This window comes from Lissotriton helveticus, chromosome 6 (genome assembly GCF_964261635.1).
Source record: "Lissotriton helveticus chromosome 6, aLisHel1.1, whole genome shotgun sequence".
NCBI lineage: Eukaryota > Metazoa > Chordata > Amphibia > Caudata > Salamandridae > Lissotriton > Lissotriton helveticus.
In genome coordinates this window covers 1,632,887,463-1,632,902,868 of record NC_136067.1, presented here as the reverse complement: position 1 = coordinate 1,632,902,868, position 15,406 = coordinate 1,632,887,463, and positions in this window count along the sequence as shown.

The following is a 15,406-nucleotide window of genomic DNA, read 5'->3' as shown; positions in this document are numbered from 1 at the left end:
GCAGCCAGCACCTCACACAATGGCTGACCGCCTGCGCCGACGACCTCGCACCACTAAAGAACCTTCCCAGCAGGCCCGGCAGCAAGAAAGCCCCCTGGTTCACCGACGAACTCAAGGACTCCAAGAAGAACTGCCGCACCCTCGAGAAAGCCTGGCGCCACGACCAGACCTCAGACAACATGACCGCCCTCAAGCACGCCACCCGCAAGCACCACCAGCTGATCCGCACCACCAAGAAGACAGCATTCAAAGAACGACTGGACAACAACGCCCACGACAGCAAGGAACTCTTCAGCATCGTCAAAGAGCTCTCCAACCCCAGCGCCGGAAACAACGACATCACTCCCTCGCAAGACCTCTGCGACTCACTCGCCTCGTTCTTCCACCGCAAGATCGCCGATATACACAACAGCTTCGGCAGACAGACCACGCACCCAACCACCGAACCAACGCTCCCCACCACCACCCTCTGCAACTGGACCCCGGTCAGCAACAAAGACACCACCCGCACGATGAACACCATCCACTCTGGATCACCAACCGACCCCTGCCCCCACCACGTCTTCAACAAGGCCGACTCCATCATCGCACCCCAACTCCGGGACATCATCAACCTCTCCTTCAACACCACCACCTTCCCGGAGAGCTGGAAGCACGCCGAGCTCAGCGCCCTCCTGAAGAAACCAACAGCGGACCCCACCGACCTCAAGAATTTCCGCCCCATCTCGCACCTCCCTTTTCTTGCCAAAGTCATCGAGAAGACCGTCAACAGACAACTCGCCGCCTTCCTTGAGACAAATGGATCCCTCGACCCCTCGCAGTCCGGTTTCCGAGCCAACCACTGCACCCAGACCGCCCTGATCGCAGCCACCGATGACATCAGATCCCTGCTCGACAACGGAGAAACAGCGGCCCTCCTCCTCCTGGACCTCTCCGCAGCGTTCGACACTTTCTGCCACCGCACCCTAGTACAGCGCCTCAGCAACATCGGAATCCAAGAGAAGGCACTGGAATGGATCATCTCGTTCCTCGCCGGAAGAACCCAGAGAGTCCGCCTCCCCCGTTCATACCCGAGGCCACCGAAGTCATTTGCGGCGTACCACAAGGATCATCACTCAGCCCAACCCTCTTCAACGTCTACATGAGCCCCCTCGCAGCCATCGCACGCCAACACAACCTCAACATCATCTCCTACGCCGACGATACCCAGCTGATCCTCTCCCTCACCAACGACCCCGCCACCGCCAGAACCAGCCTACACGAAGGGATGAAAGACGTCGCCGAGTGGATGAAGAACAGCTGCCTGAAACTGAACTCAGACAAGACAAGACAAGACGGAAGTCCTCATCCTGGGATCATCGCCCTCCACCTGGGACGACTCCTGATGGCCCCCTGCCCTGGGCACCACTCCCAAGCCAACGGACCACGCACGCAACCTGGGCTTCATCCTGGACTCCTCCCTCTCGATGACCAGACAAGTCAACGCCGTCTCCTCATCGTGCTTTAACACCCTGCGTATGCTCCGTAAGATCTTCCGATGGATCCCCACCGAGACCAGGAAGACCGTCACCCAAGCACTCGTCACCAGCCGAATGGACTACGGGAACACCCTCTACGCCGGAACCACAACCAAACTTCAGAAAAGACTCCAACGCATCCAGAACGCCTCCGCACGACTCGTCCTGGACATCCCCCGACACAGCCACATCTCCGGCCACCTGAGAGACCTGCACTGGCTCCCCGTCAGCAAGAGGATCACGTTCAGGCTCCTCACCCACGCACACAAGGCTCTCCACAACCTGGGCCCCAAGTACCTCAACGACCGCCTGACCTTCTACACGCCCACCCGCCAGCTACGATCGACCAGCCTCGCCCTCGCCGCCGTGCCACGCATCCGCAGAGCCACCGCCGGAGGAAGATCCTGCTCCTACCTGGCAGCCAAGACTTGGAACTCCCTCCCCATCCACCTTCGGCTGACCCAGGACCATCTTTCATTCAGGAAGCAACTCAAGACCTGGCTGTTCGAGCAGTAACAAACCCCTCTCCTCCAGCGCCTAGAGACCTTTCTGGGTGAGTAGCGCACTATACAAATGTTATGATTGATTGATTGATTGTGCCTGCCAAAGAGGGGTGTGAGACGGCGATGCAGGTAAGTGTTTTTTTGTCTTGTCCATCAGTGCTCTCCATTATTCAGTCATGTTTGCATCCAATATACAAGCCTGGGGGCCTTGACTGCGTCTAGGAGAGGGAAGCACTACCATTGTCGATTAGTGTAGTAAGTTTGTGAACATGGGGTCATGGAAAGCCAACATGGTTAACCATGACCAAAAGCCTGTAATACTGGAAGACCACGTAAGCAGGAAAGCCTCACCTTTTCAGTCAGTCTGGTTCTGTTAAGAATATTCTCATCAATAACATCTTGGCAGGGGTGAACCTCAAAGCCTTTCCAACACTATTGTATATGTAAACCCAGTGCCATATCAGCGGACCACCAGATTCTCAAAGCTGGTGCAAAAGTGTCCGTTGCCCAGGTGAGATGCTTATTGTTGTCAAATCCATTAAGTCATAGTCAGAGTCCAAAACGTTAGAAAGAGGCATGGATCAGCCAATCAATGATGGGATTAGAGAGGCGGCGAAGATTGCTGAATATTTATTCTAACGTGTGGGGAGAACACAGCAGACAACACCTAAGGCATAATGTAGCGAGCCAGGGAGCTTGGGTAATATGGGGGGATATCCAGCATTCTGATACCACCCACCGTAAGCATGGGACAGCCATCACATCTACTCTTACATGGGCTGCCATATCTTCCAAAGCATGCACATTAAGTAGGACAGTAGCCTACATCAGAAGGGAGGAGGAACAATTAGTAACATCATGAACAAATATGGTAGTCTGGGGAATACTATTATTTGAAAATATATACCTTGCTCATTTGACATAATCATAATTTGATCTTCTGTCTCTCCTACCTCCATTTTAATACAATCAGCAGCACACAAATGTAGTTATCGCATCATCACTCCTAATCATTATGTCCAAATATTTACCCTGGTCAGGCGCAGATGAATATTAGCAGAATATTATCAAGAGTTCCTGATGTAAAGAAGCACATGGCTATAATAAATACCACCGATCTGTTCCTCCTAATATCAAGCCCCAACAGTGATATCATCTTAATAGAACAGGACGTTATCAAGGATGAATAGTGACAGTGGACAACTGTGTCTCGTACCTCATTCCAGCTCACTTTGTTGGGGTAATATCTCATTGGTAAGCATTCTAGCACCAGGGAAGGTATACAAAATCGGAATAATAGCACGTAACCTGTCCTAAATTACATCTTGCGGTGAACTGCTCATGGAACACCCTTTTATGTGAGTTTGTTTTATGTCCAGAAGTGTAGCAACCTTGATAAGATCAGGATCCACGTTGGCCATTACAACAAGCCAAGACTGAGATGTATGTATCTGCTAGATGTATGTATCTGCTAGGTACAAAGCCAGACTGGTCCCTACACTAACACTGTAATATAAGGGAAGAGGCTGGTAGCATGAATCTGGGAAGTATTACATTATACAATTTTAAGAGCGACAGCAGCCTATAATACCTGCATCTACAAGCTCACTTGTCTGATTCAAGCAGCAGAATCATAATGGTCTTGGACAAAGAAGAAGTTAGCTGCCCAGTGTGAGGCTTTTATGTTACACTTCAGAGAGATTTGGTGCCATCTTCCATTAGCGCTCCATGTTGAAGCCAACCTGAAGCCTTCTGAGTTGGTGGCCTCACTGCAGTTCAGGTGTTTTGGTGTTGTGCATCAAGTCTACGGAATTACTCCAGACATGCTGTAGATAACTTATGACTGCCAACAGTCTTGGAGTGACAGAAAGAGATGCAAGTCCAAAAGTAGAATTAGCCAATGCTCACACCATACTGATTGACAGAGATTAGATCTCTGCTGTGCGTGTGATTGTTTGCTGGAGTGTGGATTGGAGTCAGGAAGATTTCAATATGTTGCAAGAGATTTAAGAGGCTTTGATCTTCACCCATGAACATTGTTCTTTGGACAGGTTAACGTTGTTTGTGAGGTAAACAAAGAAAAAGGTACCATATTAGCAGAGATTTCTTCAGAAGTTGGGGTAATATCATATGGGACGTCTGCTTCAAGTATGCCCGCTCCATTTAGCAAACCAGACTTCTAATTCTACTTTTTGCTTATACATTTTCAGGATAGATTGGAAATAAATGTGAAAACCTCTCTCGTCATATTCACTTCACAATTAATTGAGACTTAATTTCCATCCATTTGCAGATTAGGAAATTGTCAGCTGATTTTCTTTTTTTGACAAAACATATTACCACCTAGCAAACTGCGTGGGTCAGAAATTCAAAATGTAATGAGCACAAAATAAGTGATAAGATTATCTTTTACGTAGGATTTTTTTCTGTTCCATTTTAATGCAAAGCCACGAGCCATGTGTTGCAAGGCAGAACCTGATGAGAGCATTTTCTCTCAAAGCAGTGTAGGGAGCACCAAATATCCCAGACTGCTGTGGGTCAGCCAGTTCACTAACAAATTGGAAACTCTGTGCGCTTGTGTGCCCTGTAGTTGAGGTGTCTAGGTGGACATCATGCACACAATAAAAGTCCCCCCCCCCCCTATCCCGAGGCTCGGAGGCTGAGGATCGTGTAACAGTGTGAGAGGAAGGGAGTCTAGAAATTGAGGCACGCTGAAGTTAGGCGCATACAGCCCCACCAGAGAGATAGGTACATCTCAATTAATGCGTATCACTCTTCCTGGTCCAATCTTTGGTGCATGATAAGAAGGGGGGGCTGCAGGATCCACCTATATTAATACACCCCTGGCATACGCTGAATAAGCGTTGCCCACTTTCTGGCCTCTCCAGCGTCGTCTCAAGCACTGCAGCTCCAGTGCTCTCATGTTTGTTTCTTGAAGGTAGGCCACATGTATATGTCTGCTCTGAAGGTAAGAATACACCCGGTGGCGCTTCCTAGGCGCTCCAACCCCTGCACTTTCCAGGACAAGAAATTTTAGACCGTGGGACAGACAGCAATTCGTAGCATCATTTACCAGATAGTGAGAAACTCTCCGATCATATACCCAGCCCCCTCTTGCTCACCCATACCTCGCAAACCATTCAGCCCAACCACATTTGACCACAGACACAAGAAAGGAACAAAAGAATATATAACAAAGGCATGAACTGCAATCCACCTCTCCACCCCAGGTCGAGACAAGGACCAGCCCCTGACTGAAAACAGCATTTTGAACAGCATAAGTCAAACCAAGTTCACCAAGGTTGTGTGGGTATTGTGCTTGGATGGAACAAGGACAGTTGGTGGTGGTGGAGCACGCCAGGTGGTGCCCCAGTTATTACAACAAAAAAGGCATATGGAGTTCTTGGTCAGATCATCAGCTCAGCAGTCATTGATGCCAGAGCCAAACCCGCTCGCAGTTCAGAGGGAATGTCCACCAAGGCCCTTTCTCACTATCCTTCCAGGGAGGTTTTGGAGTGTGTAGGGGAGCTGGTGGTGTGACTGTGGCCGGATTCCAGTTCAGCCACTGTCAGTGCGCACTCTTTCGCAGCCTGTTCCTCTGTCAACCGGCCCTGGAAAGGACTGTTGCAACACTGCTTGGGGGGGGGCAACCTTCTCCTTCTCTCTCCAGTACCTACATTGTCTCGTGGTGGCAGCGAGACACCATTTGCCTCCAAACATTCCCAAGCTCTGGTGAGGGGTGTAAAGAAACCAGCTGTGCTAGAGTCCAATACACGCAGGTTAGTGGGGAACATCAACGAGTAATGAAATAGGAATTTAGCAGGCATGAAGGAGACACGTTGAGACTGCACCTCTGCTGTATAGTCCGGACATATGTTTACTTGGCTGCTCTCCACTTGCCAAGGACCCCTGGCACAGGCAGGATATGATCGCAATCCTAAAAATTAAATAGTCTTGCCACCACAGGCCTCTGTGGTGACCCGGGGAGGAGGGGGGTTGGGGGGAGGACGTCCTTCCCGGCACTCTGTACGCGCTACACTGAGAAGAATGAGGATCGTCTCCTGTCAAGGACAGTGTGAAGCAGCCAGTTCTCAAAGAAGAAGCCCATTTTAGGGCCCTCTGCTCCCTCTGGTAGTCCTATTAACAATGTTTTATTGCAAGTTGTTCTGCCTTCTGCATCGTTTGCACTGGCATGCAGCATTGATACCTCTGCTTGGAGACTCTGTAGCCAGGACTACTCATCAGATACGGAAGGGTGCAGGTCCGCCAGGGCAGTCTCATTGAATTCCACTTGATCTCTCAATTTAGCTTGATCCACCTGCAGGAGGCTCATCTCAATCATGTGGACATCCAGCTTAGGTTCCAGTATGGCCTTGATATCCCTGATAGCCCCAAAAGTTCATCAGATCTGCTCATGGCAACTGCTCCAGTCGGCACCTCCTGGGCAGCGTCTAAGTTCGAGGGGCCCACTTTTTGCGACGGCAGCGTCATCCCACTCCCTGCTTAAGGCCACCCTGAGGGCCTCGTTGCTTGACCATGTTCACCTCAGCGTGGTTAGGGCTAGGCACAAACTTAGGGCTGAACCCTGGTATGAGGGCAAGGGCATGGCCCACACATATGGTTCCTCAGACGCAAGCAGTCCACCGGGAAGAAAGGATCACATGTCAAGTAGCGGCCGGGAGGGGGTGCTCTTTCATTGGGAGTGTGACCCAACAGCAAGGACGAGCTGAGTGAGTGTGACAGGGGCCCCTGCCCAGGCCTGATGACACAGAGGGTGCAGATCTAAAGCGCTCCCCTGTAAATGCTACCTCAGGATCCACCATCAGTCAAAGGGCATTCCACTCTCACCTTCACATGACAACCTGTTGCAGCAGGTAAATGCGAGAGTACCCCCAACAACAGCTGAGCAAGGGTCCCGGGCCCCTTTAGTTCAGTGCTGGGGTATGTTATTTCTCTGTACAAGCCGCTCCCAGGGAGGTCCCTGTCCTCTTGTGAGAGCGCGCTGTTCTATGAGCATTCAGCCCCCAGTGTTGCCTGGTGTGGAGTCGCCACTGTCATGACGATCTGCAAGCCCACTCCAGCAAAGTTGCTGCTACTCCATTGTCCGGGCTACTGAAAAGAAGGGAAGAAAATAAAGGGGGTATCCCCTCTTTGTGTCCTCTGTACAGTTGTGGCTTGCCTTGTAGCATGGACGCGGCAGTCGCTGGATCTTGAGGGGTGGTGAGCCAGGTGAGGTCAGCGTAGCGCACAAGGGGGCCGGCAGGCCTTTCTTCCACTCTCACCAGCAGCTGTGGTACTTGCTCCAGCAGGGCCTCTGTTGTGCCACTGTTGTCGGAATTGAGGGATGATTGGGGAGCCCTCAGCACCGATCCTCGGAAGGGAGAAGAGGAGAGAACCCCCTTCCATGACGTCCATTCCTCTGGCACGGAGTCATTGGAAGGCCAGCAACCCCCGTGCAGCCTCTGGTCTCGACGATCGGCTGGGATCGGCCCGCTCAGCGTCCGCCCTTTCGCGGTTCCCGCCTTTTCGAGTGAGGGGCTCCAGAGGCTATCTCCCAGCAGCAGTGAATATGTCCGTCTGAGACAGGCAGTGATTTGAAGTTATTGTGCATCAGTAAAAGGCAGGAATTATGGAAACAAAGTAGCAGCTTTGAAGGGTGATTTCTTAAATTGAACACATTGCTGGTTTAAGACAAAGTAAAATCAACTGTACAATAATCTGGTCTGCAATTTTAAACTGCTTGAAGTTTAGAATATTCGCTAGGGCAGACAATGATCATATTCACAAGCTGGAACTTTAGTTTATAGATTTTGCTCAATTACAACAAATCATATCTCAGTAGTGTTCGCCGTACAATGTAGAATGAGGAAAACTGGATGCATCTTATGTATAACAAGACAAAGTGATGTAAAGTAAATGGATAGATAGTGAATGCCAATCTAAAGACATTTTAAGTATTTTATAAAAATAATTCTGTATTTTGGAGAAGGTTGGCTATATGAGGATTACTAGGTGAAACAAATGTTCTGGAGTAGCTCTGATATTTATCAGAATTGTATGAATACGAACAGGTTAGTTGTAGGAAACAATTTGCTTTTGATTTGAGATATATACGAAATAATTTATCATGTTTTTCCCTACTATTTATTTATTTTATTTATTTGAGGCTTTATATAGCACAAACATGACCTGTTAGGGTATCAGAGCGCTTTACAGGGACAAACACGTTACGTAGAGATAGGCAAAATACAAGGATGGGGGTAAAGCAATTGATTACATTAGGACAAGGCCAGAGTTATATACAATGATCAATACAGTACCAAAATCAGCGTAAAGGAATTGACTACAATAGGACAAAGGTTAGAGTGATATATAATACTCGGTACAATACCAAAATCGCGACATGTCAGCGATAGAAGGAGAAAACCAGCAATTGTAATCGAGCAAATCTAAAGAAAGCAAATGGCGGAGAGAGCTGGCAGAGCATAAGAAGAAGTGGGAATTGGTACACAGAGAGGGCCAAGCATTACAGGGGATTATGCACAGAAACCAAAGCTGTGAAAGTGGCGGAGTGCACAACCAGAGAGAGTTAATGGAGGAATTTGCTCATTAGGAAGGTTTTGGCTTCCTTTTTAAAGAATGACAGAGACAGTATTTTCCTGATAGAGGAAGGTAGCGAGTTCCAGATTCTTGGTGCAGCCCCAGAGAAAGCTTGGTTGTAAGTTTTCTCCTTGCGGAAGCGGGGTGGCTGGAGTACATTGTCTCTGGCGGATCGGGAGTTTCTGGAACTCCCAGATACCACAATTTTCTGGGCAAAATATGCTGGGGTCCAAACAGGACCCACTGCACACTTCTAATGAAAGTTAGAGCAAATCAGATGTCACATTGGACATTAAAGTTCGTATTTATCAGAGGACATAAAAGTTCGTATTCAGCATTCAAAAAAGGGACACCAATGTTCCGGCTCCTCTTTTATTCTTCAATAAGTGCCAGCCGACACGTGTTTTGTCGCCGGGAAACACCTTTTCCCACGACTCATCAGGGCTGGGGAGGATACAAAATTACAGGATGGAGTACATGATGTTCAGAAGACAGCAATGATGCGTACTCATTTGTGTTAATCATCCATGAGGTCGTGCCGTGTGGGTGAGAGATTATGATCATGCAAATGGCAAGAGTGGTGGTTGCATGTTACACCCACCTACAAGTCACTGTGAACGGATCCGAATACTCGTGTATATGGAAGGTAAACGGACTGTGAATTTATAAGTGTTGAGTGAAAAACCAAAAGGTGGCTAATAGTGCATTCGCCAATGGACATGTGAAAACGGTGAGTGCAAGGTGCAGTGCACAAGCAAAGTTTTATGGGATCAGTGCAATCTAAGTAGAACACACCGACCGGGGGTCAGGGACCCATCTATAATTTCAAAGGGTTAATGGTACGCATCCTACCTGTAGATGGTCTGTGTAGGACCAAAGGTCTGTAATGTCACAAAACGAAAGGAGACAGAGAACCATAAGATTGTATACGTGTGTACTGTAACTTATTAAATAATAAATGCACACGCAGTAGTAATTCAGGTTATGTACAAAACTCACCGCAGTGCCGGTGATAATTCCGTCCCGGCCCTGCTCGAGACCGGGTTCCTTTCAATAAAGAATGGATTCTTGGTGTGAGAAGTAAGATATCCCAATGAGTAATAAAGTAGCTAGAATAAATGAAATGCAACCGTTTAAGGTTAGCAGAAAGTAGGTAATGGGTACAAAAACCAACAAAAATCTCTGCGAAAGGATTTCACCAATTATGCGTTATTTGAAGTTCCATAAGGCTCACCTTTGTTTCGTGGTGACACTTGTTAAAGTGGGGATCCAGTCGCTGATTCCGTCTAGACTACTAGTCCACATGTGTTGGATGCACACACTAGTGGTATCCTTATGCGTAACACCCTACAGGATGAAGAAAAAGTCCACGTGACGAAGCGGAAGTGGACAGATGAACCAACCAGGCAACATTCTTGCAACATTGGATGTGGTGGCACTTTACACCAGCATCCAACCAGAACTTGGTTTAGAAACAGTTACTAAGGCACTGCACAACAGACCTGCCACCATGTGGCAGCATACCAATATGCTGGCGACTATGATGGAACTCATCCTGAAAAACAATGTATTTATGTTTAACAATGCATGGTACAAACAGATTAAAGGCGTAGCCATGGGCTCTAAATTCTCGCCCTCCTTTGCGAATCTATTCATGGGCGCCCTCGAGAAAGACCTCATCTGGGGCATCAAGGGTGCGACTTTTGTGGATTCCATAGTTTTCTGGGGGAGGTACATAGACGATTGTTTTTTAATCTGGTCTGGCTCACAACAGCTTCTAATGGATTTCCACAAACATTTGAATAATAACACTTGGGATATGAGTTTCACCATCAGTTCCAGTACGTCAAAAGTTGAATTCCTTGACCTAGAAATTTATATTGCCGATAACATGATTAACAGCAGACTGTACAGAAAAAGCACTGCCTGTAACGCGATCTTACATGCACAGAGTGCCCATCCTCCTCACCAAATTAGCACCATCCCATATGGGGAATTTTTGAGAGCACGAAGGAATTGTAGCAATGACAGAGAGTTTGAACAGAATTTGAGAGAAATGCAAACACGTTTCAGAAAAAGAGGGTATTCTGATGAACTCATTGACAGGGCCACCACCCGTGTCAAGAAAATCACCAGAGCAGAGACACTCAAGAAGAAGCATATAGTCACTGAAACAAGCCCCAATAGAATTCGACTAATAACTGAATTTAATAGCCATAACAGACTGCTGCGCAAGAGCGTCACCAAACATTGGAAAATTCTAAGAGGCGACAAGAGTATCCAAGAGTACATAGGAGAGAATCCACAAATTACATACAGAAGAGGGAGGACTCTGAGAACCAGACTTAGTCCTACTACTCCCAGGCCAACCACATCTAACTGGCTCACAACCAGGAATTCAGGTTTTTTCAAATGTGGCTTTTGCTCCATGTGCCGTTGGGCTAAGCACAAAACGAAAGAATTCTATGACACGAGAGGTAATAGATACACCATCAAAGACAACATTAATTGCACTACACGTTTTGTAGTCTACATTATTGAGTGTGTCTGTAAGAAGATGTATGTAGGCAGTACCATCCGCCCACTAAAAGAGAGGATAGCGGAACACATTAGGGCTATCCACAAGCAGGACCCCAGATACCCAGTGGCTTTGCATGCGGCTGCATGCTGTGACCAGAGTGTCGACAAACAAGTATCCTTCTTTGGAATTGACACTGTCCCTTCAGGGGTTAGAGGGGGCAACAGAGAACTCAAACTTAGACGACAGGAGGCCACTTGGATTCTTCGTCTTCGATCGGTTGATCAGGGATTGAATTTCGACCAAGAGATGCAATATTTCCTTGGTGATTAATCCAATTACCTAGAGACAAACAGCAATTATCAAAAATAATGTCTTTTGTATTGTTATTGCTACATGAACTTGTGTTCTTTCATCTTATTTACAGGTTCTGTGATTCTGATTTGATCCCACACAACGCAATTTATGAATTCTCAATATAATGTACGTGAGGTCACTGAGTTTCGGACTCCTCCGCAATAGAGGCTATCCGAGGCTCGGATACTATCAGCTGTATATGATTTTTAATTGCCTTATGGGATTTTGGATTTGTCCTCTGATGAATTACTGTCAAACTATAACCAGATATATGATTGTACATAGTTTAGGATTTTACTTAACTGCGAACGCTGACAGAATCTTCTTCTTATGGCTCCATTAATTTTGTCAAACTGCTTGAGAAAGAAAAATAAGTTTGCACGTCTACCGCTTATGTATACCAAAACGTGATGTAATGAAATTATTAACAAGTCTTTGTGTTATGTTGCATGCTAGACACTCCACATTAGTGTATGCAACACCGGGTTTTGCACATTCACGGCGCTCTATATACTCAATTTTCTAAATAACTTTACGTATTGCATGCAACTCATTTCTACCTGTGGCTATTTAGCGCAGGATGTCATAACCACTTGATAGTATAATCCACATTACGAGTGGACATACTAGCCATTTATAAATTGTTCGCCTTTTTGCATCTAACTTCGATTTACCGAGGACAAGTTGACGCACTAGTCACCCATATCCGGGTGGCTTTACGTCTTAGTACTTAATACGCTTCCGGGTCGCCAGATCACGTGACTGGACCCGGAACTGCCATTGAGCATAGCAACTCTGCCGGCGCCGCATCCCGCACTTCGGGTAAGAATTCTGTTTTTACCGTTCTTCTACTAGGGCGGGAATGGAGAAGGTAACCGTGTTACATACAACAGGTTACTCCCCGGCCACCATGTACTCGAGATCCCCCAGCGATACGGGTAGACCCGTCTAGGATCCACAGTCCTGCATAGGATCGATTACATTGGGGGTTCGCGTTTTGTTGTTCTATTTTAATATAGTCTCCCTTAATCGACCTTCCTAATATTTGTTCTAACTTTCAGCCCATGTGCTTGAATCGGTATTTAGATCTTTAATTTTGTATAATTACTGGGCAAAGGTTTAATTACCATTTATTTCCTTTCTCCCCCTCCCCCCCGCCCCCATTTTTCATCTGTCCACTTCCGCTTCGTCACGTGGACTTTTTCTTCATCCTGTAGGGTGTTACGCATAAGGATACCACTAGTGTGTGCATCCAACACATGTGGACTAGTAGTCTAGACGGAATCAGCGACTGGATCCCCACTTTAACAAGTGTCACCACGAAACAAAGGTGAGCCTTATGGAACTTCAAATAACGCATAATTGGTGAAATCCTTTCGCAGAGATTTTTGTTGGTTTTTGTACCCATTACCTACTTTCTGCTAACCTTAAACGGTTGCATTTCATTTATTCTAGCTACTTTATTACTCATTGGGATATCTTACTTCTCACACCAAGAATCCATTCTTTATTGAAAGGAACCCGGTCTCGAGCAGGGCCGGGACGGAATTATCACCGGCACTGCGGTGAGTTTTGTACATAACCTGAATTACTACTGCGTGTGCATTTATTATTTAATAAGTTACAGTACACACGTATACAATCTTATGGTTCTCTGTCTCCTTTCGTTTTGTGACATTACAGACCTTTGGTCCTACACAGACCATCTACAGGTAGGATGCGTACCATTAACCCTTTGAAATTATAGATGGGTCCCTGACCCCCGGTCGGTGTGTTCTACTTAGATTGCACTGATCCCATAAAACTTTGCTTGTGCACTGCACCTTGCACTCACCGTTTTCACATGTCCATTGGCGAATGCACTATTAGCCACCTTTTGGTTTTTCACTCAACACTTATAAATTCACAGTCCGTTTACCTTCCATATACACGAGTATTCGGATCCGTTCGCAGTGACTTGTAGGTGGGTGTAACATGCAACCACCACTCTTGCCATTTGCATGATCATAATCTCTCACCCACACGGCACGACCTCATGGATGATTAACACAAATGAGTACGCATCATTGCTGTCTTCTGAACATCATGTACTCCATCCTGTAATTTTGTATCCTCCCCAGCCCTGATGAGTCGCGGGAAAAGGTGTTTCCCGGCGACGAAACACGTGTCGGCTGGCACTTATTGAAGAATAAAAGAGGAGCCGGAACATTGGTGTCCCTTTTTTGAATGCTGAATACGAACTTTTATGTCCTCTGATAAATAAGAACTTTAATGTCCAATGTGACATCTGATTTGCTCTAACTTTCATTAGAAGTGTGCAGTGGGTCCTGTTTGGATTGTTTACGTTGTGTTCTGACACGACTTTGAGAGGTCTAGGGTCTTACCTCTAACCCATTTGCACCTTTGCTTCAACATAGCCACTGCGGTTCACCAATGAGCTGTGCGCCCAGTATTTCCCTCAGCATTTAAAATACCTTGTTCTAATTTTCACAAAATATGCTGGGGTGTTCGTGTACAAGGCTTTGTGTGTGATGCAGGCCTGCTTAAGCTGGATACTGCCTTCAAGAGGAAGCCAGTTCAAGGCCTTCAGGTGTGGTGAAATGTGGTCAAATTTGTTTGTGCCAGATAAGAGTCTAGCTGCTGCGTTGAGGCAAGACTTTAGGGGGGCTGTGGAAGTCTTTGGTAGGCCAGATAGGGTAGAGCAGCCGTATTCAAATCTGGAAATAACTAAAGCCTGAACAGCGGATTTGAGGTCGGCAGTTTCAAGGAAGGGTTTTAGCTTTCTCAAGTAGGTCAGATGGAGCCTGGCAGTTTTGGCCATCGAATTTGTATATTCACGCATATTCAGGTTGCTGTCCAGGATTATCCCAAGAGATTTAGCAGAGTCCACTACGGTCGGTGTGCAGTTGAGTGCTGAGATTGAGTTCATCCATTTCAGGATATCTTTGGATTTTTTTGAGGGGGAGATGAGAAAGAACTCAGTTTTTTGGGCATTTAGTTTGAGCTAGTTGTTGGCAAGCCATTGAACAGTCAGTTTCAGGGCATCATTCAGATAGGTAATTGCCTCGAGAGAAGAGATTTTGATGTATATCTGAGTATCATCAGCGTACATGTGGAAGGATATGTTAGCCGTGCAAAGAATTTCAGCTAATGGTTCAAGGTAGATATTGAAGAGAGTACGGGACAGAGTAGAGCCTTGTGGGACACCGATGGAAATCGGGGAAGGAGCAGATAGGTTGCTGTTGACCAAAAATCTCTGTGTCCAGTTCTGGAGGAAGGAAACAAACCATTTGATGACGATACCTCCTAGACCCATCCTACGTTAGAAGCGTTCAAGAAGTTTCTCATGGTTGACTGTGTCGAATGCCAAGGAAAGATCCAGAAGGATCAAGAGACAGGTTTTGCCTTAGTCAAGGGCTAGGAGCGTATCGTCAACGATGTGAAGAATGGTAGTTTCCAGATTGGAAATGGTTAAGCAATTTGAAATTAGCAATGTGCTGGCTCAGTTGTAGTTGCATTCATTTCTCCAGTACTTTCGTAAGAAGAGGTATATTGGAAATTTGTCTGAAGCTGTCTGGAATTTCGGGATTCAGAGTTTTTTTTTTTAGGGTGGGGATGACTTGCCAGTTTATCAGAGAGTCAGGTATGGACCCTTGAAGAAGGGAAGCGTTGATAATTGTGGTCCAGATGGGAACAATGAGTAGGGAGGTCACTGCTAAGCAGTTGGCGGGGAGGGGGTCATTGAAGTGGGTATTCAGTTTTAAGGAAGATAGAATTTTCGAGATGGAATACTCATCATAAAGTTCGAAGCTGGACCAGTGAGCCATGTTTTTGGGTGTTGCTAGGAGGGGACGAGAGGAGAGATGGGACTCAGGAGGAGGAGGGGAGATTGAGGTAGCATTAAGTTCGAT